This window comes from Panthera leo, chromosome B3, assembly GCF_018350215.1.
Source record: "Panthera leo isolate Ple1 chromosome B3, P.leo_Ple1_pat1.1, whole genome shotgun sequence".
NCBI lineage: Eukaryota > Metazoa > Chordata > Mammalia > Carnivora > Felidae > Panthera > Panthera leo.
In genome coordinates, this window is record NC_056684.1 from 22952930 (window position 1) to 22979770 (window position 26841).

A 26841-nucleotide genomic window follows, 5' to 3' on the forward strand; every position below is an offset into this window, starting at 1 on the left:
TATATATGCATAGTGAAATACTACTTGTCAATGAAAAAAATGAAATCTTGACATTTGCAACAACTTGGATGGAACGAAAGATATGCTAAGCAAAATAAGTCAGTCAGAGAAAGACAGATATATGATTTCACTCATATGTACAATTTGATAAACTTAACAGTGACCATATGGTAAGGGAAGGAAAAATGAGATGCAAACAAAGAGGGAGGCAAACGTAAGAGATTCTTAAATACCAATAATAAACAGGGTTGATGAGGGTAGGAGGGTCTGATATCTGATCGGAATTGTAGGTCTCACACTCATTGGCTATGTGATGTGCTACAAGGCACTTAACTCTGTCCAACTTAGTTGTCTCCTCTTCAAAATGAGGATACTGATGGGAACAACATAGGCTGCCTAAAAAGACAATAAGAGCTAATTGCCTAACACTGATTAGGTAATTAACAAACAATAAATAATATCATTTCAATCTATTCTAATAGTCATAAGGCCCATTTAACATTATTTTTGTTCCTTTTTTTCCCTGGAGAAAAAAATATTCTTTATAATATGGTCTTTCTTTTAAAAATATAGTAACGTCAATATTTCCTTTCCCTTTATCCCCACAGCCTCTGCCTTGGTTTAGAATTTCATCAACTCTCATTTACGCTATTTCAGGAGCCTAGTAACTGGTCTCCCTGGCAACAGTTTCCACTCTACTCATTGCCTAAGGACTGATTTTCTTCCCTTGCTTCTCAACCACTCCTATTATTTTATCTTCCCCATCAAATGAATTTCAATGCCACACTCATAATACATGTTATAGTATTGTTTATGTGCCTGGTTAATCCTTTTTGCATATGAATAAATGTTTCTTCAGTAGTTGAAATTATGGCACTATATAATTTCTATTCCAATTTTCACCTTGCAATAATTTCACGAGCCCTTTCCTGACTGCCAGAGAACACTAATAATTATTTTCTAGTCAACATGTAGATTCATGAGCGAAAAAAAAGCATTATTCAATTAATTATTATTCATTGTTGTTAGAAACATAGCTTATTTCCAATTCTTCAGGGTTATTTTAAATTAAGTTACATTGAGAGTCTGGGTATGCATTGTTATTTTCTTTATTTTTGACTGATTTCATTGTAAGATATATTCTATTGGGATAGTGTCATTGGGGAAAAGAGAATATTTTACGGTGTTTGATTGTGATGTCAGCTGCTTTCCTAATGTAATTGTTTAATTCCACTAAGCCATCTTGTATATTATTAAGTCATTTTGCTACAACACATACAAGGCAAATTATCACTTAAACCAATTTTGTGTTTAAGTAGTGAAAATTTTTCTTAACAAAATGATTATATATTGGAATCTTTGCTTTAGTTTAATTATTAACAAGGTTCAAATTATCTACATTTCACTGTGTATGTATAATTTGGAGCATAACTATTCATATAATTTGATTATTTATCACTTATTTATTGTTATAGTCACTAGGAACACTTGATTAAGGGAGAAAGCAATGTTCCCGTAATACTTCTTGCAATGTTTCTTTTTAGTTTTTGTTGTTTTGTCATTGTTGATGGTGGTGAGCTTAGTTCTTTGTGTTTCCTCATATAGACTTTAGTGCCATTTAATGCTCTGAGATTAATTTTTTTCTTTGTTAAACCTTCCTTACTATCTCTGTTAAGCTTTATTGAGGTATAATTGATATACAAAAAATGCACATATGGAATGTACACATGTTGATGATCTTGGACATATGCATACAACCATAATGAGGTCACCACAATCAAGACATTAAACATATCCATTACCTCCAAAATTTTCCATGTGTCCTTTTATGGTGTGTGTGTGTGTGTGTGTGTGTGTGAGCATACACATATAGTAAGAACAGTTAACATGATATATATCCTCTTAACATATTTAAAATGTTTAACACCATATTGTTAATGATAAGTATTATACATCAGATCTCTAGAACTTCTTGATCTTGCATAACTGAAATTTTATTATCATTGAACAACAACTCAGCTTTTACCCTTTCCCTCATTTTCTGGAAACACCATTCTATTCTTTGCTTCTATGAGTCTGACTATATTCTATACCTTGTAAAATTAGAATCATGTAGTATTTCTCCTTATGTTACTTGCTTATTTCATATAGAATATTGTCTTCTAGATTCACCCATGTTGGTGCAGATAACAGTATTTCCTTTTCTCAAGGATCAGTAATATTCCATTGTATATATATACCACATTTTCTATATATATTTGATAATAAAAATTTAGTTCAGTTTTATAATTTTTTAAGTTTGTTTATTATGAGAGAGAGAGAGAGCGAGCATGATCAGAGGATCAGAGAGAGGGAGAGAGACTCTCAAGCAGGTTCCACACTGTCAGTACAGAGTCCAACATGGAGTTTGAACTCAGAAACTGTGAGATCATGACCTGAACCAAAATCAGAAGTGTGATACCTAACCAACTGATCCACCCAAGCACCCTGAAAATTTGGTTCATTTTTACGTCTTGGTTATTGTGTATAATGCTGCAATGAATATGGAAGTGCAAATATTTATTCCAAATCTGGATTTCAGTTCTTTGGATATAAATCCAGAGTGGAATTTCTGGATCATATGATAGTTCTATACATGAATAATGAACTATGTTAAAAGTAAGTTAAGAAAAACAATGCCATTTAGGAATAAACTTAAGGAAGCAAAAGACTTGTACACTGAAAACTTTAAAAAACTGGTGAAGTAAATTAAAGAGGACACAAATTAGTGGAAATACACCACGTGTTTATGGATTGAAAGAATTAATATAGTCAAAATGTGTATAATACTCAAATAGATCTACAAATTCAATGCAATCTCTGTCAAAATCCCAATGACAATTTTCACAGAAAAAAAAAATCCCAATTTTCATATGGAACCACAAATGACCCTGAATAGTCAAAACAATCTTGAGAAAAAAGAACAATGCTAGAGCCATCACACTTCTTAATTTCAAAATATATTACAAAGCTATATTAGTTAAAACAGCATATTAGCTACATAAAGCAGTAACATTGGCAGAAAGACCAATGGAATGGAATAGAGAAACCAGAAAAAAAGAACACATATGTCGTCAGCTAATTTTCAACAAGAATACCAAAAACACACAGTGGAGAAAAGCTAGCATCTTGAACAAATGGTGCTGGAAAAACTAGATATTCACATGTCACAGAATGAAATTGGACCCTTATCTTACACCATATACACAAGTCAGATCAAAATGGATTGAATATTAAATGTAAGACCTGTAGCTATAAAACTGTATGAACAAAAAAAGGGCACCTGGGTAGTTAAGTCAATTAGTCATCTAACTCAATATTGGAGCAGGTCAACATCCAATCAGATCAATATCGGATCAGGTCAGTTGTGAGACTGAGCTTGGCAACTAGCTCTGTTCTGACAGTGCAGAGCCTGCTTGGGATTCTCTCTCCCTCTCTCTCTCTCTGCCCCTACCCCACTTACACTTTTTTTTCTCTCTCTTTCAAAATACATAAACATAATTATCAAACAAACAAACAAAAAAAAAAGAGATGACTCTTTATTTCAGCACAGGTTGTGGGATTGAGCCCTGTGTCGAGCTCTATGCCGAGCATGGAGTCTGCTTAGGATTCTCTCTCTCTCTCTCTCTCTCTCTCTCTCTCCCTCCCTGCCCTTCTGCCCTACACATATTCTCCCTCCCTCTCAAAGAAAGAAATAAGGAGAAAGAAAGAAAGAAAGAAAGAAAGAAAGAAAGAAAGAAAAGAAAGAAAAGAAAGAGGAGAAAATTTATTGACATTGGTATTGGCAATGATTTCTTGGATTTGCTAACATATACAAAATAAATCCAAAGATTAAGGGAGACTACATTAAACTAAAAAAATCTGTGCAAAAAGCAAAAAATCAACTGAATGAAAAAAACAAACAAACTAGGAATGGGAAGAAATATTTGCAAACCATTCCCATGGTAAAGTGTGAATATTCAAAATATATAAGACTTTCCTACAACTCAGCACCAAATAAATAAATAAATAGATAAGCTTAAGTTTAAAAAAACTTCAATTGTAAAAAAAAACAAGACTTAAAATGGGCATTTTTCCCCCAAAGAAGACATTCAAATGTCCACCAGGTATATGAAAAGGTGTTCAACATAATCATCAGGGAAATGTAGACCAAAACCATAATCTGATATCACCTTACACTTGTTAGATTTATTATTATAAAAAAAAGATACCAAGTGTTGGTGAGGAATGTGGGAAAGTTATAACTCATACAGTGTTGGTGGGGATGTAAAATGGTGTAACCCACTATTGAAAATAATGTGGAGGGTCTTCCCTAATATCTTTTGGCACAATTATAGAAAGAAGGCAGTAAAAGAATAAGAGCAAGATAATGGGTTCTATGTCAGATATGATTTCTTTGTATTGAATCTATACCTTCTGCAGAGTCAGGTACCCTAAGAGAGACCCTGTCCTTGTATATCACTGAGACACATTGTTCTGAGATTCCTTGAAGAAATAGTATTGCACAAAGACTGTAGTCAATAGACACCACTTTTAGGCTTTATTTTCTCTTTCCTGTTTAAGTGCTACATAACATTGAAAACACAGGTATATCAGGCACAGCTCAGGTCATGATCTCACCATTTATGAGTTTGAGCCCCTTGTTGGGCTCTGTGCCTGGAGCCGGCTTCAGATTCTGTGTCTCCCTCTCTCTCTCTCTCTCTCTCTCTCTCTGCCCCATACCTGCTTGCACTCTGTGATTCCCTCTCTCAAAAATGAATAAAAACATTTAAAAATATGTTGAAAGAAGGTACAGAACATCATGCTCTGGAGTATGGTGATTTACAAAGGTAAATTCCAGTGGGGATATTATTAACAAATACAAGCAGGGTTTAGGACTTAGAATGTCTTTGGAGTGGGTTTCTAGTGAGAGAAAAATGCAATATTGAGTGAAAAAAAGGAGCCTAGAGATGCATAGGGAATGAAAGAAAATAAGTTAGAAAAAACAAGCTTCATGAAGATAGTCCCACAGAAGCATCATCCTGATCTCAGAAATATCAGCTCTACTTCTCCTGATCCCCAGAGAAACACATGTATCTAGGGACCTGGGCAGGGACCTGCTGTATGTTTTGCCAAGGAAGAATATGAATGTTTTGTCATGGGCTGAGTGCTGACTTTGCCTATATTTTGTTAAATGTATCCTTAAGTATTTTATATTTGTGGATGCTTTCATAAATGATATTTTTTTCATTTAATTCTTAAACTTTTTGTTTCTAGTATATAGATGTACAAATAATTTTATTTAAAATTGAGATGACTGTATATTTACAAAAGTTATAATAAATAATACATACAGAGATTGTATGTATCCTTTACCCCAGTTTCTCTTTACAGCATCTTAATTATACTGCGACATCAAAACCAAGGTATTCACACTGACACAATCAAGACACAGAACATGTTTACCACCACAAGGATCTCTCATATTCCTTTTTACAGCTTCCACTTACCTACCTCCCCACACCCCTCTTTAACCACTAGTAACCACTAATCTGTTCTCCATTTCTATACTTTTTCCTATCTCAAAAATTTTATATAAAAATAATTATGGAATATGTAGTCCTTTGAGTGTGAATTTTTTAACCTAGTATAATCCTTTGTAGATACATCCAGTTTACTATGTGTATTAATATTTAGCACTTGCTGGAGGGGAGGGAGGTGGCAGGAGAGTAGGAGGACCCTAAACTCAACTCATCCTACAAACACAAGATAACTATAAAATAATTCTAAATACCCAAGAAATCAACCTGAAGACCAACAGAACAAACTCCACAACTAAAGGAAGACAAGAGGCCACATCGAAGAAGATAGGAAGTGTGGGTTGTTGGTTTAGAGGAGAAACAGATCACAGGTGCCGTGGATGTGAAGGAATTATGGTCAGAATAAGGGTAAGAGAGAAAGGAGCACATAGGAAAACATACAAGGAGAATGTTCCCCCAAATGCATTGGCTTGGAAAACAAGAGGGGTTGAATTTCCTGAGTTCTTACAACCAGTAGAGCTTAAAGCCTGGAGTTTTAAAAGTCAGTGGGTTTGGCTGAAATAGAGCCCAGAGGACACTGCATCTTCCTGGAGAGAAGGCAGACAAACAACCCAAGAGCAAGCAATGTGGAAACAGTGATCTGAAAACCACTGGTGACACACAGTGGGGAGATAATTCACTCCTCTTGTAACACATCCCAGAGATACAGTCACAGAGACACAAAGGAGCTGATTGGCACAATTTCCCTGCTTTGGCCCTCAGCATAAACACAGAATCACCTGAAGGGAGCTGAGCAGCACCAACACAGGATGTCTAACCTGCATACACCAAGCCCCAACCCCTGTGTTCTGGTGGGACAATTCTTCTCAGTCACACTTTCCTTAGTCCCAACATGGTGGGCCTCTCCCTCAGAGATCAGCATAAACTCATGCTCATACCACATCTTCCAGCCCGAGCTCTGCAGGTCCTCGGTTCTGATGGAGATGGTGTCAGGACTCATTTCACAAGCAGATCAGGGCACACCTAGTTAAATCTCACCACATTCACTCAAGGGACCAAACACTGCCTACAGCATGCAAGGAGAGCCTCTAAGGATGACTGGCCTGAAGTATAGAGCAGCCAAACTACAACAGCACACACAGCACAAACTTGAAGAACCAGGCCCTTGACACTACTCTTCCTCACTAGGCCATTACTTTCAGAAGCAGGAGACATAACTGGTTTTTCTAACACAGAGGAGAAGGCACAGGTTTAGACAAAATGCCAAGATGGAGGAATTTATCCCAAAGGAAAGAACAAGATAAAGCCATGGCCAAAGATCTAAACAAAACAGATATAAGTAACATGCCTGATGGAGATTTTAAAGCAACAATCCTAAGAATACTCTCTGGGCTTGAGAAAATAACACAGAGACATATTAGTTAAAAAAGAATAATAGAGGGGTGTCTGGATGTCTCAGTTGGTTAAGTGTCCAACTTCAGGTCAGGTCATGATCTCATGGTTTGTGAGTTTAAGTCCCTAATCAGGCTCTGCACTAATAGCACAGAGCCTACTTGGGATTCTCTCTCTGTCCCTCCCCCACTTGCTCTCTCTCTCTCTCTCTCTCTCTCAAAATAAATAAATAAAGTTTTAAAAATGAATCATAGAGAAAGAGAGCACTAAATTAGATTAGAAACATGCCTCATGCAAAGAACAGCAACCTGGAAGAAGCAGAGAAACGATTTAATGACCTAGAATACAAAGTAATGGAAAGTAATGAAGCAGAACAAAAAAAAGAGAAAGCAGAATTATGAAACATGAAATAGACAGGGAATTCAGTGACTCCATTAAACATAATAATATTTATAACAGGAGTCTCAGAAGAAGAGAGAGAAAAGGGGACAAAATTTATTTGAAGAAATAAGAGCTGAAACTTCTCTAATCTGGAGAAGGAAGAGACATCCAGATGCAAGAAACACAGAGAACTCCCATCAAGATAAAAAATAGCAGTCCAACACCAAAACATATTGTACTCAAATTTGCAAAATATAGTGTTAAGGAAAAGATGATAAAGCATCGTGATAAAAGAAGTTAATCACTTCAAAGGAAAACCCATCAGCTAGCTGGAGATTTCTCAATTGAAACTTGGCAGGACAGAAGGGAGTGGCATGATATATTCAAGTTGCTGAATGGGAAAAATCTTCAGCCAAGAGTAGTATATCCGTCAAGGCCGTCATTCAGAATAAAAGATGAGATAAAGAATTTCCCAGACCAAAAACAAAAGCAACAACAACAACAATAACAACTAAAGGAGTTACTGACCACTAAATCAACCCTTCAAGAAGTATTAAAGGGGACTCTGACTGGAAAGGAGAGACCAAAAGTGGTAAAGACAAAAAAGAACCAAAGAAAATTTCCAGAATCAATGACAAAACAGGCACAAATACGTACTATCAATAATAGTTTGAATATAAATGATCTAAACATGCCAATCAAAAGATATAAGGTGTCAAAGTGGATTTAAAAATATGATCCATCTTTATGCTGCCTACAAGAGACTAATTTTAGACCTAATGACAATGGTAGATTATAAGGGATGGGATGGATAATCATATATAATGAAAATAAAATACAAAAGAAAGCCAGAGTAGCAATAGGTATATAGGACAAAGTAGACTTTAAAATAAAGACTGTAATGAGAGATGAAGAAGCAAACTATAGATTAATAAAAGGGGACAATCCAACAACAATATATAAAAATTGTAAATGTTTATGCATCCAACATTGGAGCACCCAAAATATATAAAACAGTTAATAACAAACATAAAGGAACTAATTGATAATAATATAACATCTCACTTACTTCAATGGACAGATTATCTAAACAGAAAATAAACAAGGAAACAATGGCTTTGAATGACACTGGATGAAATGGACTTAACAGATATATTCAGAACATTTCATCCTAAAGCAGCATAATACATATTTTTTTCAAGTGCACATGGGACATTCTGCAGAATAGGTCACATACTAGGTCACAAAACAGGCCTGAACAAATACAAAATGATTGAAGTCATACCACACAACTTTTCTGACTACAACATTGTGAAACTAGAAGCGGAGCACAAGAAAAAATATGTAAAGACCAAAAATACATGTAGGTTAAGCACCATGCTACAAACAATAAATGGGTTAACCAGGAAATCAAATAAGAAATAAAAAATTCATGCAACAAATGAAAATGAAACCACAACAATCCCAAACCTCTGGGATGCAACAAAGTGGTTCTAACAGAGAAGTATGTACCAATACAGAACTACCTTAAGAAGCAAGAAAAATCCCAAATGAACAACCTAAGCTCACACCTAAAGAAGTTAGAAAAGGAAAACAAATGAAGCCTAAAGCAATCAGAAAAGAGGAAAGGTAAAGATTAGAGCATAAGCAAATGATATAAAAACTAAATATATATATAACAGATCAATGAAACCAGAAGATGGTTCTTTGAAAGAAATAATAAAATTGATAAACCTCTACCCAGGTAGAAATAAAAATCAACACCAAAGAAATACAATTATAAGAAAATATTATGAAAAAATGTCAACAAGTTGGACAATCTGGAAAAAAATGGATACGTTTCTAGAAGCACATAAACTACCAAAACTGAAAGAGGAAGAAATAGAAAAATTGAACAGACTGATAACCAGGGCAGAAAATGAATCAGTAATCAAAAATCTCCCAACAAACAAAAGTCCAGAGCCAGATGGCTTCACAGGAAAATTCTACCAAACATTTAAAAAAGAGTTGAAACATTTTTCTCCAATTATTCTAAAAAATAGAAAAGAAAACCTTCAAATTTATTACATGAAACTAGCATTAGCCTTATACCAAAACTACATAAAGATTCCATTAATAGAGAGAACTAGAAGAAATATCCCTATTGAACATAGATGCAAAAATGCTCAATAAAATACTAGCAAACTGAATCCAACAATATATTTAAAAATATTCACCACGATCAAGTGGGATTTAGCTCTGAGTTTCAAGGGTGGTTCAATATTCACAAATCAATCCACATAATACAGCATATTAATAAAATAAATAATTAAGAATCATTTGCTCCTCTCAATATATACAGAAAAAGCATTTTATAAAGTAAAATGACCATTCATGATAAAAACCCTCAACAAAATAGGTTTAGAGGGAACATACCACAACATAATAAAGGCCATATACAAAACACCAATAGCTAATATCATCCTCAATAGGGAAAAAAAGCTGAGACATTTTCTTCTCCTTTCAGAAACAAGACAGTATTATACCACATAGCACTGGAAGTCCTAGGCACAGCAATAAGACAACAAAAAGAAATAAAAGACATCCAAATCAGCTAGGAAGAAGTAAAAATTACACTATTTGAAGATGACATGATACTATGTATAGAAAACCCTAAGGACTCCACCACAAAACATCTAGAACTGCTTAACAAAGCCAGTAAAGTTCCAGGATAGAAAATCAATGTGCAGAAATATGTTGTATTTCTATACAGCAATAATGAAGCAGCAAAAAGAGAAACTGAGGAATCTATCCCATTTACAGTTGCACCAAAACCCACAATATACCTAGGAATAAACCTAACCAAAGGGGTAAAAGACCTGTATCCTAAAAATTATAAAACACTGTTGAAAGTAGTTGAATGAGACACAAAAAAATGGAAAGAAATTCCATGCTGATGGATCAGAAGAAAAATATTGTTAAAATGTGTATACACCCAAAGCGATCTACACATTTAATGCAATTCCTATCAAAATATCCGGCATCATTGTTTTTCACAGAGCTAGAACAAACAATCCAAAAATTTGTATGGAACCACAAAAGACCCTGAATAGCCAAAACAACCTTGCAAAAGAAAAGCAAAGATGGAGGAATCACAATTCCAGACTTCAAGTTTTATTACAAAGGGGTAGCAATCAAGAGTATGGTACTAGCAGAGAAATAGACACATGTATCAATAGAACAGAATATAAATGCCAGAAATGAGCTATATAGTCAATTAATCTTCAACAAAGCAGGAAAGCCTAGTCAATGGGAAAAAGACAGTGTCTTCAAAAAATGGTTTGGGAACACTTGGACAGCAACATGCAAAATAATTAAACGGGACAACTTTATTACATTTACACAAAAACAAATTCAAAATGGATTAAAGACCTAAATGGGAGACAGGAAACCATCAAATCCTAGAGGAAAATACAGGCAGTAACCTCTTTGACATGGGCCATAGCAACTTCTTTCTAGGTATATCTCCTGAGGCAAGGCAAACCTAAGCAAAAATAAACAGGTGGGATTTCATCAAAATTAAAAGCTTCTGCACAAAGAAACAATTAATAAAACCAAAAGGCAACCTACGAAATGGGAGAAGATATTTGCAAATAACATATCTGATAAAGGGTTAGGGTTAGTATCTAAAATATATAAAGCACTTATAAAACTAACACCCCAAAATCAAATAATCCAGTGAAAAAATTTACTACAGTTATTTTCATACAGTTATGACTTAATACTTCATCTTTACATTTGTTTACATTTCTCTCAACTATGAATGGTGCTATGTATGGTCTGTAAGTTTTTGTGTATTTGTGTTTTGATAATTTTTAACATTTTATGATTGATTTGTATATATTTTATGGTAGTGAGTGATAAACTAGTATCTACATAAATTTTGTCTTCATGACATACCTTTTCTTTATTTTTTTTTATGTTTCTAGGCTACACAATTTGCTAGGTTTTTTAAATATTTTTTACATATTTCTAAAAGTTTTTCCAATATATTTATTGAAGAAAATCCACGTATAAGTGGATTCATGCAATTCAAATCTGTGTTGTTCAAGTGTCAACTCTATTTGTAAATGCTTGCTATTGTCTTTTTTATTATAGCCATTCTAGTGGGCATGAAGTGGTATTTCATCATGGTTTTTATATATGCCCTTGATGACTAATAATATTGAGTATGTTTTCATATGCTTGTTGACCTTTTGTATATTTTCTTTGGAAAAATGTCTATTCAAATCCTTTGATCATTTTCAACCCAGTTGTCTTTTTATTTTTGATTTGTAAGAATTCTTTGTATTTTTGTTAATAGACTCTTAACTGATATATTATTTGAAAATATTTATTTCCATTCTTTGGATTGTCATTTTACTTTTTGATAGTGTACTTTGAATAATAGAGGGTTTTAATTTTGATGAAGTTCAATTTATGCTTTTTTGTAATATGTTGCTTGTGCATGTTCTGTCATATTTGACCTATGACCACATATGACCTGGCCTAATGTAAGGTTTTGAAGATTGACATCTGTGTCTTTTTCCTAATGGCTTTCTCTATTGTTGTTTTAGCTTTCACATTCAATCTTTCATAAATTTCAGTTTATTTATTTACTTATTTTTATATAAGATATGGGTCCAACTTCATTCACTTGCATCTGGATATCCAATTGACCTCAGGCAAATTGTTGAAAAAACTATCTTTTTCCCATTGAGTTGTTTTAAAATTATTATTGAAAATAAAGTGAAGACAGGATATTATAAAAATTAAACTGGAAATAAACATAAAATAGGAAAGCAATAGGTAAAATTAAGCAAAAAAAGTATTAATTTGAGATCTTTTTCCATTTTTAAATAGTCATTTAAAGGTACATATTAGGGGATGCCTGGGTGGTTCAGTCGGTTAACATCCAATTCAATTTCGGCTCAGGTCATGATCTCACAGCTCCATGGGCTTGAGTCCTGTTTTGGGCTCTGTGCTGACAACGTGAAGCCCACTTGGGATTCTCTCTTTCACCCATTCTCTCTGTCCTTTCCTCTCTCTCCTCATCTCTCTCAAAGTAAATAAATAGACTTTAAAAAATAAATATATAAAAGTACATATTGGTATATATTTTCTCCTAAACGCTATTTTATTGCATCCCTAAGTTTTGGTATGATGTGTTTTCATTTTAATTTATCTCTAAGTATTTTGTGATTTTCATTTTATTTTCTTCCGTTACACATACATTATTTAGGAATGTGTTGCTTAACCGTAAAATGTTTGTGACTTTCAAAATTCCCTTATGTAACTGACTTCTAATTTCATTCCATTTTGGTTGCATACTTTGTATGATTTCAATCATTTGGAATTCAATAAATATATTAAAATTGTTTTGTGAACTAACACATAGTCTTTTCTGGATTTCTAATTTGATTCCATTTTGATCTGAGTAAATATCCTTATAATTTCTTTCTTTTAAATTTATTAAGTTGTGTTTCATCATCCCAAAGGTGGTCTACATTGGTGAATGTTTCCTGCGTCCTTGAGAAGAGTGCATATTCTTCCATTACTGGGTGGGGTGCTCTGTGTATCTGTTATGTCTGGTTCGTTTGTAGTGTTTTCCAAGTGTTCTATCTCCGTATTGTCTCTCATTTATTTTTCTTTCCATTACTGAAAGTGAGATATTGGTATCTCCAATTACTATTATTGGATCATCTAATCCTCCCTTTAATTCTCAGACCTTTTTTGTTGTTGTTGTCTGTTTTGTTTTTTGCTTCATGTATTTTGGGGCTCTGTTGTTATATGAATATATGTTTTTTTGTTATTATGATGAATTAACTATTATAAATAGCCTTATTTTTCTCTAGTACAAGTTTCATCTTAAAGACTGTTTCCTCAAATATTAGTCATATATTAGAACTCTAGCTCTGTTTTTGGATACATTTTCATTGGTATATCTTTTTCCACCTTTTGACTTTCAACCCAATTCATTTATGTCTTTGAATCTAAACTATGTCTCTTATAGAGAGCATATACTTATTTTTGTATTCATTCCTCCACTACCTACCCCTTATTTTGAGTTTCTAATTAATTTATATTTCATGATATTATTGGTCATGTATGATTTACAATTGCTAATGTATTGTTTTCTTTATGTCTTATTTCTGTTTTTCTTCCTTTATTCCTCCTTAAAGTTGTAAAATTTATTTTGTATTAAGTAGATACTTTCTAGCGAATCATTTTAATTACCTTGCCATTTTTTATTATACATTTTAAGTTATGTTCTTAGTGGTTGCCTTGAGGATTACAGCTAACAGCTTAATTTATGACAATATAGCATAGGTTAATACAACTTAATTTCAATGGTATATAAGCATTTTGCTCCTTTATAGCTCTGTTACCTTCCCATATTTCATACTATTATTAACTTACAAATTACAATTTTATACTTTTTAATTCCATCAATACAGATTTATAATTTTATTAGGTTGCCTTTTTAGTTAGGAGAAAAAAATATTTACAGACAACAAATACATTTATTTGTCTTCTATTCTCAAGGTAATAACTTTATTGGAGCTCTTTATTTTGTCATATGGGTTTGAATTACTGTCTAATGTCCTCTTAGTTTGACTTCCTGGAAACCATTTAGTATTTATGGTAGATCAGGTTTATTAATAATAACTCTTCTTAATTTTTGTTGTTGTTGATGGTTGGTGGTGTTTGTTTGATCTAGGAAGGTCTTAATTTCTTTCCCATTTTAAAGAATAATTATGTTGAATATAGAACTCTTGGTTGACAGTCTTTTACCCATTGGATACTCTTTGCTGCTTTGTCAAAGATTAATTGACCATATAGTTATGAGTTTATTTTTGGGTTTTCTATGATCTATGTGTCCATTTTTGTGCCAGTACTATACTGTCTTGATCACCACAGCTCTGTGATTTTAAAGAAATAAGACGGTGTTGGAGAACAAATGAGATTTTTCTTTTCTTCTTTTGTTCAAGTAATCTTGGTTCAAGCATAAAGTTGAAGAGAAAGTGACCTAAATGACTCATGTTTTATTTCAGGGAACAAATAGCATTATGTTCCCCAGTGAATTGAGAGATATTTTTCTACCACTCCAATATGCCCACTCACCATTCAGTATGAGGGTCAGACAGGGAGAGAGAAAGAATTGCCCCTTTTGAGGAAGTGGGTGTATGAATACTGTGTACCATCATTTCTCTACAAGAAAGATAAGGGAGTCACCTCTTACCTTAAAGAATGCCCAGAGAAAAAGCAGTGGTGAAGTTAGATGGTGCCTACACAAAGGAATTTTGGCATTTTCCCTGATTAGATAGTTGATAAGCCACTGGACATGTTAGCTGCACTATTTTCCTATTGATGCTAATACAACAGGGAATTTGTACATTTCATCTAAGTTGCTGAATTTATCTAACATGTAATTTCAAAATATTAATGTACTATCCTTTTTTTATTTGCAGGGTGTTTGATAATATACTAACTTTTACTTTCTGAAATTACTAATTTGTGTCTTCTTTTTATGATTTTCTTATTGGTAAACTTCTCAATTTTATAGATCTTTCTAAAAGATTTGTAATTGAAAACCTTGCCACTAAGAAAAAAATGCCCCAGCCAGATAACTTCACTGATGAATTTTATAAAGTATGAGAAAAGTATTATATTGGGGCGCCTGGGTGGTTCAGTTGGTTAAGCATCCTACTCTTGGTTTCAGCTCAGATCGTGATCTTGCAGTTTGTGAGTTTGAGCCCCACGTTGATCTCTGCACTGACAGTGTGGAGTCTGCTTGGGATTCTCTCTCTGTCTTACCCCCCCTCTCAAAATAAATAAATAAACTTTAAAAAAAAAGAAAAATATTATATCAATTCTACCAAAACTTTAATTGAAAACTAAATAGAAAACTTTTTTTCAGTGTATCTTTTCATACTAGGATTTCCTTGGTAACATAATCAAAGAAGGATATTACAAGCAAAGACTAATTTCCTCATGAATGTAGATATAAAAATTCTTAATAAGGGGCACCTGGGTGGCTCAGTCGGTTGAGTGTCCGACTTCAGCTCAGGTTATGATCTTATGGTCCAGTCCATGAGTTTGAACCCTGCATTAGGCTCTGTGCTGGCAGCTCATACCCTGGAGCCTGCTTCAGATTCTGTGTTTCCCGCTCTCTCTTCCCCTCTCCCCTCTCTCTCTCTCTCTGAAAAATAAGTAAACAGTAAAAAAATATTTTCTTTAATTTTTTTTAATCTTTATTTATTTTTGAGAGAGAGAAACAGAGCGTGAGCAGGGGAGGAACAGAGAGAGAAGGAGACACAGAATCTGAAGCAGGCTTCAGGCTCCAAGCTGTCAGCACAGAGCTCGACCTGGGGCTTGAACCCATGAACTGCCAGATCATGACCTGAGAGGAAGTCAGACCTGAGCCGAAGTCAGATACTTAACCGACTGAGCCATCCAGGCGCCCCTACATTAAAAAAATTCTTAATAAAATATTATCATATTAAATCTGGCAATGTGTGCAGAATGTAAAAAAAAAAAAAATGACCTGGTAAAAATTTTGCAAGTTAGTTTTAATGTTAAACAGTCAATCAGTATAAAGAAAAGTTAATCAATATAATTTGCCGTATTCATAGAATAAAGGAGAACCATTATATAACAATCTCAAGAGATATGAAAAGATCATTTGGCAAAATTTTAAATCCATGCATAAAACTCTCATCAAATAAGGAGTAGAAAATAACTTACTAAAACTGATAAAAGTCATGTAAGACAAACCTGTATCTTAAATTATACCTAATGATAAAAGACTGAATGCTTTCTTCCTAGTTTTGGTAATATGACAAGGATTTCCACTTTGACCTTTTCTATTTAACATTATACTGGAGGTTCTAGATAGTGCAACAAGGTCAGAATAATATATATATTATATATATATTATAAATATATAATATCAATATATATTAAAAATTAAAAATAATAATATATACTCTAAATATATAAATATATATTATATTTAATTATAATAATATATATTATAAATTATATATAAAGTATATAATAATTTAATTATAATAAATTATAATTAATTTATATATAAATATAGAAATATAATATATAATATTAATATATATTCTAAATATATAAATATATATCTAAATAATATATATTCTAAATATACAATACTAATATATATTCTAAATATATAATATATATATTCTAAATATATAATATATATATTCTAAAGAATATATATTAAAGAATATATATTATATATTATAAAGAAAGAAAATTGTCTTTATTTACAGATATGATCATGTACATAGAAAATCTTATGGGAACTACTTAGAACTTAGCAAATAATAATAAATGAACTTAGAAAAATTGTAAAACACAGCAAGGACAAGATGAGTTCAACAGATGAATTGAGAAAATAGAGAGAAAAATCAGTGAAGTTGATGACAGAGTAATAGAAATTACCTAATCAGAACAATAGGGAGCAAATAGACTAAAAAATAAATTAATATAATATAATATAATATAATATAATATAATATAATATAATATAATATAATGGAATCGAATAAAATCAAATAAACTGAACCTCAGGGACCTGTGGAAGTATAATAAAAGACCTATATTTTATATTTTAGGATTCCAGAAGGAGAGGAGAAAGAGAGCAGGACTGAAGAAAGAAATAATAACAGAAAACTCCCTAAATTTGGCAAAAGACATAAACATAAATATTCAAGAAGCTGAATGAACTCCAGGATGAAGAAGGAAATGAACACTAAGTTACATCACAGACAAACTGCAGAAAACTAAATACAAAGAAAACATGAAAGCAGACAGTGAGAAAGCTATCTTAGCTATAGAAGAGGATGAGTTTGAGTAAGAGTCGAAATCTCAACCGAAACTGTGGGGAACTGAAGGAAGTGCCATAGCATTTGTCAAATTCTGAAAGAAAAAGACTGCCAACCTAGAACTTTATATGTCCTAAAAATATATTTCATCAATGAAGGGGAAATCAAGACATTTAAGATGAAGGAAAAATAAGATAATTCCGCACCATTAGATGTACAGTAAATGAATGGCTGAATAAAGTTTTATAAATAGAAAATAAAAAATGAGGGAAGGAATATGGAACATCATGAAGGAAGAAATAAGAGTAAGAAAAACATGAGTAAATAAAATAGACTTTCCTTCTATTGAATCTCTTAAGTTGTGTGTGATGGTTGAAGTAAAAAATTACAACATTTTGGGGCGCCTGGGTGGCGCAGTCGGTTAAGCGTCCGACTTCAGCCAGGTCACGATCTCGCGGTCCGTGAGTTCGAGCCCCGCGTCAGGCTCTGGGCTGATGGCTCGGAGCCTGGAGCCTGTTTCCGATTCTGTGTCTCCCTCTCTCTCTGCCCCTCCCCCGTTCATGCTCTGTCTCTCTCTGTCCCAAAAATAAATAAAAAAAAAATAATAAAAAAAAATGTTAAAAAATTACAACATTTTGATAGAGTTCTAAATGTAGATAAAGGAATATTTAATTTAATTATATTATAAATGATGGAGTTCAGAGGGATGTAAAAAGAAGAAAAGTTTATACACTTCATTTAAGTTGGTAAAATAATAATACCACCAGATTGTGGTAAAAACAGTATTCAAATAGGTATACTCAAAGCACTGTAGGTAATTTAAAATTAAATTATAAATTATGTTCAAGTAGCACTCAGGGAAACAGGTTAAAAAAAAAAAGGAAACTATGCCAATTTTAGAATTGTTTGTTCTAACCCTGTGAAAAATGCTGGCAGTATTTTGATAGGGATTGCATTTAATGTGTAGATTGCTTTGGGTAGTGTAGAGTATAGGTGTTTTACCTCTTTGGTTATGTTTATTCCTGGGTATCTTATGGTTTCTGGTGTAATTGTAAGTGGGGTTGATTCTTTATCTTTCTGCTGCTTTATCATAGGTATACAAAATGCAACAGATTTCTGTACACTGATTTTTTATCCTGCAACTTTACTGGATTATGTATCAGTTCTAACAATTTTTTGGTGGTCTTTAGGATTTCCTATATAGACTATCATGTCATCTACAAATAGTAAAATTTTTACTTCTTGGATGATTTGAATGCCTTTTATTTCTTTTTGTTGTCTGATTGCTGAAGCTAGGGCTTCCAGTACTATGTTAAATTACAGTGGTGAGAAAGGATATCCCTCCTTTATTTATGACCACAGAGGAAAAGCTCTCACTTTTTCCCCATTGAGGGTGATATTAGCTGTGGTTTTTTCATATATGGCTTTTATTATGTTCAAGTGTGTTCCCTCAAAACCTACTTTGTTGAGGGTTTTTATAATGGATAGATGTTGTACTTTGTCAAATGCTTTTTCTGCATTTATTGAAATGATCATAAGGGAAAACTGGGCAGCAACGTACAAAGAATGAAACTGGACCACTTTCTTACACAATACACAAAAATATATTCAAAATGGATTGAAGGCTGAAAGTTGAGACAGGAAGCCATTAAAATCCTAGAGAAGAACACAGACAGTAACCTCTTTGAGATCAGTCATAACAAATTCTTACTGGATATGTCTCCTGGACAAGGGGAACAAAAGCAAAAATAAATTATTGAGACTTCATCAAAATAAAAAGCCTTTGCACATCAAAGAAAACAATCAAGAAAACTATAAGTCAACTGTAGAATAGGAGAAAATATTTCCAAATGACATCTGATAAAGGGTTAGTATCCAAAATATGTATAAAGAACTTATCAAACCTAACATCAAACACAATCTTATTAAACATGGGTTGAGACATATAATGGAAAAGAGGTTGGAATTTGACAATGCTAAGAACTCTTTATAAGGTTAGGAGTTTTCAGGAAATCCATATAATAAATTTATTGGGCATATTAATTTTTAGGGTTGCTATAGAAAATTACAACAAACTTTGCAAAAAGAACAGAAATTTATCTTCTCATGTTTCTGTAGATCAAAAGCCCAAATCAAGATGTAGGCAGGGTGGGTCCTTCCAGAAATTCTGTGGTAGAATCCTCTCTTGCCACTCTCTGAAATTTTAGTTTGTTGCCAGCAGTCCTTGCTTTCCTTGGTTTTTAACTCCAGCCCTCCAATCTCTGCTTCAATCTTCACGTTGCCTTCTCTGTGTGTTCTGTGTCTTAAATATCATTTCACCTTTCTCATGTAAGTATGCCAGTAATTGCATTTAGGCACCACCCTAAATCCAGGATTATTTTACACCAAATCTTTAACTCAATTACATCTGCAAAAACCCTATTTCCAAATAAGGTCACATTCACAGGTGACCTTGGACATATCTTTTGGGGTCGACACTATTTGATTTAAAACTGACTGAGAACAAACTGAGGGTTGATGGGGGGGTGGTAGGGAGCGGAGGGTGGGTGATGGGTATTGAGGGCACCTGGTGGAATGAGCACTGGGTGTTTAATGGAAACCAATTTGACAATAAATTTCATATATTAAAAAAAAGATGTTATCTCAAAAAGATTTGTGGGTTTGATCTCTGTCTAATGAGATCGATAATAAATTGATACACAGAAAGCCCCCCCCAAAAAACAATAAAGAAAAATAAAAATAAATAAATAAAACTGAGAATCTCCCAAGAAATCCGTTATCAAAGTCCATTTGTGAAAATTTCATTTCTAGGTTAAAGTGGGCCCAAGCTGATGGAATGTGAGAAGGAGCAGCACTGTGCAGTAAAGGTCTGCCAGGAATCTGAAAGCTCTAGGCATGTATAACCTTCAAGCTGTGGGGCCCCTTCTGGGTTTGATTTACTGGTGGACATTGAGGGTGAGGTAATGTTACATAGTATTTTTTTTCCTGTCTGTTGATTTATTTCTCTGACTTCTCCAAATTTTATAGTTTTATTTCTTACATTTAGGACTAGGATTTATGTCCCTTGTGTATAGTGGAAGAAAATATTTGAGGTTTATCTGTTGCTGTTTTTATAGAACAACTTGTTTGAAGGATTATTTTTACCCTATTGAGTTAACTTGGCACTTTTGTCAAAAATTAGTTGACCATATGTGTGTGGCTCTATTGCTGGATGTATTCTTCTGATCTATTAAAATCTATATCTTCCTTAGGCAAATAAAAAAACTCAATTATTGTGGCTTTATAGTTTATCTTTTTCAAATATGTTTAGCTATTTCATATAAATTAGTACTTTCCTGTAGATTTTTAGAAATAGCTTAAAAGTTTCCTCCCCCAAAAAGAAACTACGAGGATTTATTTTGGACTATGCTGAAACTATAGATCTATTTCAGAGACTTGATATCTTAGTAAAATTGTGTCTTCAAATTCATTAACTTATTTATCTTGAATATATCCTAGCAATGAATTGTAGATTTCAATGTAGAATTCTTGCACATATTTTGTTAAATTTATTATTAAATTTTTAAAAGATACATTAATGTCATTCTATATGCTATTTTAAATTATACTTTTCAGTTTTTCAATTGTTGTATACAAATAAAATTAATATTTGTATATTTTTTGATCATGCAACCTTGCTAAACTATCTAGTAGTTTTTGCAGATTCCTTAAAAGGTCATCCACAGAGATAAACTTTTCATCTACATAAAAAAGGAAGCTTTGCCTATTAAATTATAATCTATACAGATTTTATTTTTCCTGCTTGATTTCAGTGAGTAGGGCCAAGAATGTAATGTTAACTAGTGGTAAGAGAGGACATCCTTGCTATATTTCTCATCTTAAGCAGAAAACACATAATTTGTCTCTATTAAGTATGATGCTTATCTGTAGGTTTTTCAAACATGTTTTTTATCAGGTTGAGGAAATTCTCTTCTATTCCTAGATTTTTGACAAGTTTTATCATAAATGAGTCTGATTAGTCATATGAATTCCCTGTATCTACTGAGATAATTATATAATTTTTCTCATTTATTGTATTTACATGGTAAATTACATTGATTGATTGGTATGTGTGCAATCAAGGTTACATTTCAGGATAAATTTTACTTAGTCCTTATGTATTAGACATTTTAAATATTTCTAGGTTCAATTTATTAATATATATTTTTCAAGTTTTTATTTAAATTCCAGTTAATTAACATCCAGTGTAATATTAGTTTCAGGTGTACAATATAGTGATTCAATACTTTCATATATCACCCAGGGCTCATCACAAATGCACTCCTTAATTCCCATCACCTATTTAACTTATTCCCCCACCCACCTCCATTTCTAATCTTTTGTTGTATATTTTTGCATCTACGTTCATGAGGAAAATTGAACTGCAATGTTCTTTGCTTTTATATTTCTGTAAATTTTGGTTTTTGTATCAAGATAATAAGATTTTCACAAAATCAGTTAAAGAGTATAAGCAAGAAAAGGCTAACCCAGTAGTTCTGGGCTGTTCAGAACTAGATATTTTCAATACTTCTCTTCAGGACTGGCCCCTGGCCTGGTTCTGGGAGATGATCTCTTTAAGCCCTTGGGATACTCTGCCTGATAAGAGTGTTGTTTGTTTGTTTGTTTGCTTGTTTGTTTGTTTTTATGGAGGCCCTGGCTCCCATAGAACCAGTTTAATTAGACAGTTTACATTAAAAAATGTGTTTTATGGTGACTACCTTATTTTACTCTGGGGGGCTGGAGTTTGAGTAGTCGTGGTTAGTCATGCAGGAGCTGCATGCCTATGTGAGTGACCTTCAAGAGAAACTCTGGACACGAAGGTTCAGTTGAACTTTTCATGTTGACAACATTTTACATATATTATCACACATTGTTGCTAGGAGAATTAAGTATATCATGTGACTCCACTGGGAGAGGACAACTGAAAGCTTGAATCTGGGTTCTTTTGGACTTCACCCCTTTTTCTGATTTTAATGTTTCCTTTCACTCTAATAAACCATACTGTAAGTACAATAGCTTTTCTGAGTCCTGTGAGTCTTCGTACATCATCGGGCCTGAAAGTTGTAGTAAGAACCCAGTTCTCAAGTTTGTGCTAAAGAGGGATTCACAAGAATGTCTCTGACTCACTGAAATGGTGGAAGAATTATTTGGAAAAATGATATGCAAATAAGCAAAGGATAGAAAACCTTAGATGCATGGGTGGCTACCAAATCACTCATAGTATGTGACAGCAGATGTGTTGTGATCAGTTACTAGAGGGAAAATGTTACTAATGGATTTAGAAATGATAGAATTGACTCCTTAAAAGTTGGCTCGTTGTATACCTAAAGAAATGCAAAGTAATTTTAAAAATATAAATATATAAAATTTTGGAAATTTTTATTTGCTATCGCTAAAATTAAGTAGAGGAGATTGTTGACCAGAACCTGGACCTGTACTAAGCTTGAACTTTGGACAGTCTTAGCTATAGCCATTAGCCTCAGGGTAGTCAACAAAAGGAAATTATTCTAGAATAAACTCTGCTCACCAAGAAGGTAATCCAAGTGGCTGTGGGGAGCTCAAAACCAAGAAAGTACTGAAATTAAGTGGGGGTGGGAGTCAGGGTGAAGCAGTTGTCTCATTTGATTGATGAAAGAAAGAAAGAAAAGAAGAAAGAAAGAAAGAAAGAAAGAAAGAAAGAAAGAAAGAAAAACTCAGAAGCTGTCTACTTGATTTTTTTCTTAAAAATGTTTATTTTTGAGAGAGACAGAGAGAGAGAGAGAGAGGAGAGAGCTGTCGATGCAGAGCCAGATTCAGGGCTTGAACTTACAGATTGTGAGACCATGACCTGAGCCAAAGTTGGATGCTTAATCAACCAAGCCACCCAGGTGCCCCTGTATCCAGATTTTTAATGCCGCACTATGGAGGAGCATATTGGGGTTGATGTAAAACACACAGCTTACTATTGGACAATCACAAATGGCTGTATATTATATAAACAAAAAATAAGTGAATTCTGAAGGAACAGCTAGTCTGATATACTAATATAAGTCACTCTAAGGTTTGTTTACCCTGTGAAATGAAATTTTACTTTCTCTCCAAGGAAAATTTCCCAGAGTAAGTGGCTGATGTGCTGTGTATGCAAGCCATGCTGAATTGGCTTTATGATGATGGGTATGTCTATGCATTTAATAATATCCTTACCTAGGTCATGGTGGATGCCATGATCAAGGAGACTTCTTTCACAAGAGCACCCCATATAAGCTTACTGCTGAGAAATTAGGCAATAGTCTGAGATGCTGTATCAATTTTCTTTGTCTCTTCATGGGTCTTATAGAAGCTAAGAAAATTATCCACAAGAAAATGGAGGTAGACAAAGGGACATGTTACCAAAGGATAGAAACCTTGAAATGATTGTTAATGAATCAGTGAATAAAACAGACTCTTAGGGGGTCATCTCAAAGGTCTTAGTGCAGTACTATCAAGGTTAGGTAGACAAATGGGATGCTCCACTGGATCACAACATTGAAGAGCTCTAAACAAATCCACTCTGCTTACTTTGGAGGGATTTTATTTATTTTATTTTTTAATTTATTGTCAAATTGGTTTACATACAACACCCAGTACTCATACCAGCAAGTGCCCTCATCAATGCCCATTTCCCCCTCTCCCTCACCCCCCCCATCCACCCTCAGTTTATTCTCTGTATTTCAGAGTCTCTTGTGGCTTGCCTACCTCCCTCTCTGTTTGTAACTATTTTTTCCCCTTCCCTTCCTCCATGGTCTTCTGTTAAATTTCTCAAGATCCACATATGAGTGAAAACATATGATATCTGTCCTTCTCTGACTTATTTATTTCACTCAGCATAAATCTTCCAGTTCCATCCATGTTGATGCAAATGACATGACTTCATTCTTTCTCATCGCCAAGTAGTATTCCATTGTATATATAAACCACATCTTCTTTATCCATTCATCAATTGATGGACACTTAGACCTCTTTCCATAATTTGGCTATCGTTGAAAGTTCTGCTATAAACGTTGGGGTACATGTGCCCCTATGCATAAGGACTCCTGTATCCCTTAGGTAAATTCCTAGTAGTGCTATTATTGGTCATAAGGTAGTTCTATTTTTATTTTTTTGAGGAACCTCCACACTGTTTTCCAGAGCTGCTGCACCAGTTTGTATCCCCACCAAAAGTTCAAGAGTGTTCCCATTTCTCCACATCCTCACCAGCATCTGTAATTTCCTGATTTGTTCATTTTAGCCACTCTGACCATTGAGAGGTAATATCTCAGTGTGGTTTTGATTTGTACTTCCCTGATGATGAGTGATGTTGAGCATCTTTTCATGTGTTTGCCATCTGGATGTCTTCTTTGGAAAAGTGTCTATTCATGTCTTCTGCCAATTTCTTCACTGTATTATTAACCAAAAAACAAATAATCCAGTGGAGGGATTTTTAAAGCTAGAAGGTAAAGCTAAGGAGAAATGTGATTTCAAATCTCCAAAGATATTAATTTGTTAAGCAAATTAATCAGGATTTTGGATGGCACATATTCTAATCTGAGAATATTACTAACTCCTATCTATAAAACTACCCAAAAGGACATATTTAAATGGAAGCCTGAAAAATGGTAGGTTGTGTTCAAATTGCAAAAAGTGGTGATGTAAGCAATACTTTGGAGCCATTATGATCCGCACTCAGATATAATTTGAAAGTATCTTTAAATTCACATTTATGCAGACTAAAATTTATGGTAAAATCTGGCCATTTCACCCAGAAGTGATTTTTGGATTTTGAACCAGAAAATTTTCAGAGACAGTGGTACATTGAAACCATTTGAGAAACAATTATTGGCTTGCTATCTATCCCTATTACTGAAGGGAATAAAAATCTTGAAACCTGACATAATATCTTGGACAATGGAAACCAAACTGTTCTCTGTTCCTATGAGTTTGTTTTGTGTTTTTTTTTGGGGGGGGGTTGTTTGTTGTTAGTTTGTTTTTAGATTTCACATATAAGTGAGATCACACAGTATTTACCTTTCTCTGTCTTATTTCACTTAGTATAATGCCCTCAGGATCCATCCATGTTATCACAAATGGCAGGTTTTCCTCCTCCATTCCCCTCTTTCTCCTTCTCCTTCTCCTTTCCCATTCTTCTTCTTCGTCGTCGTCGTCATCGTCGTCGTCTTCTTCATCTTCTTCTTCTTTTATTTATGTATTTATTTTGATAAAGAGAGAGAGAGAGCATCACTTGGAGAGGGGCAGAGAGAATGGGTAAGAGAGAATTCCACTGGGGGCTCAATGTCATGAACAGTGAAATCATGACCCGAGCCAAAATCGATAGCCAAAAGCTTAACCGACTGAGCCACCCAGGTACCCCAGTTTTCTTCTTTTTGTGGATGATTAATATTCCATTATGTATATACTCATTCATTGATAGACACATAGGTTGTTTACATGTCTTGATTATTACAAATAATGCTTCAGTAAACATAAGGGTGCAGATATCTCTTCAAGATAGTGATTCCATTTTCTGTGGATATATATATACCCAGAAGAAGAATTGCTGAATCATATGGCAGTTCTATTTTTAATTTTTGAGGACATCCATGTTATTTTCCATAGTGGCTGTGCTAATTTATATTCCCATCAACAGTGTACGAGGGTTCCCCTTCTCTACATGATTGACAACATTTTTATCTGTTGCCTTTTTGATAATAGCCATCATAGCAGGTATGAAGTGATATTTCATTATGGTGTTAATTTGCTGTTCAAATTAAATGATCAGTAATGTTGGGCACATTCTCATGTACAGGTTAGTGCTTTGGATAGGATATCTGCTTTCAAAAATGTCTGTTCAGATCTTTGCCCATTCTTAAAATTAGATGATGATGATGATGATGATGATGATGATGATGGTGATGATGATTTACTATTGAGTTGTAGGACTTCTTTATATATTTTGCATATTGACCCCTTATCAGATGGATAGTTTGTAAAAAACTTTCTTCTGCTCTGTATGTTGCTTTTCACTTATAGGTTCATATATCTCTGTTCTTTTTTCTTTAAATCTCTATTCCTGTGTTTTGTAGTTTTTATTGTAGTATCTTTAATTTCTTTTGTAATTTTAATCAGTATTTAATCTTAAGCCTGTGCAGTGAAATTTTCACTTCAGTTGTACTTTCCAGCTCTAAAAGTTCCATTTTTTTCCTTTTATGTTCAAGTTTTGACATATGATTAGAATGTGGCTTGTTATTTCATTGTTTGCTAGTTACATCACCCCTTTAATTTTTTTCTATTTATTTTTACTGACTTTTCTCCTGGTTATGAGACTTATATTCCTGCTTCTTTGGTTATCTGGAGTATTGTGGGGATGATCGTTTGATTAGTTGGTTTTGGACATTGTGATTTCACACTGCTGATCACCTGGATATTTTAAACCTTCTTTAAAAAAGTTTGAAGTTTAGACAGGCAATTAAAATATGTTTTGAGGGGTGCCTGGGTGGCTCAGTCAGTTGAGCATCTAACTTTGGCTCAGATCATGATCTCATGGTTTGTGAGTTCAAGCCCCACATTGGGCTCTCTGTTGTCAGTGAAGAGCCTGC

At 33.6% G+C, this 26841-nt stretch overlaps 1 long non-coding RNA gene across 1 annotated transcript in view; it reads left to right on the top strand.

The window, feature by feature from the left end:
- Positions 1–26841, top strand: part of LOC122221146 — a 96330-nt gene that overhangs the window by 40544 nt on the left and 28945 nt on the right. Inside the window, exon 3 of the long non-coding RNA XR_006203102.1 lies at positions 20024–20172. This is a non-coding gene — a long non-coding RNA (uncharacterized LOC122221146). The remainder of the gene's footprint in view (positions 1–20023; positions 20173–26841) is intronic.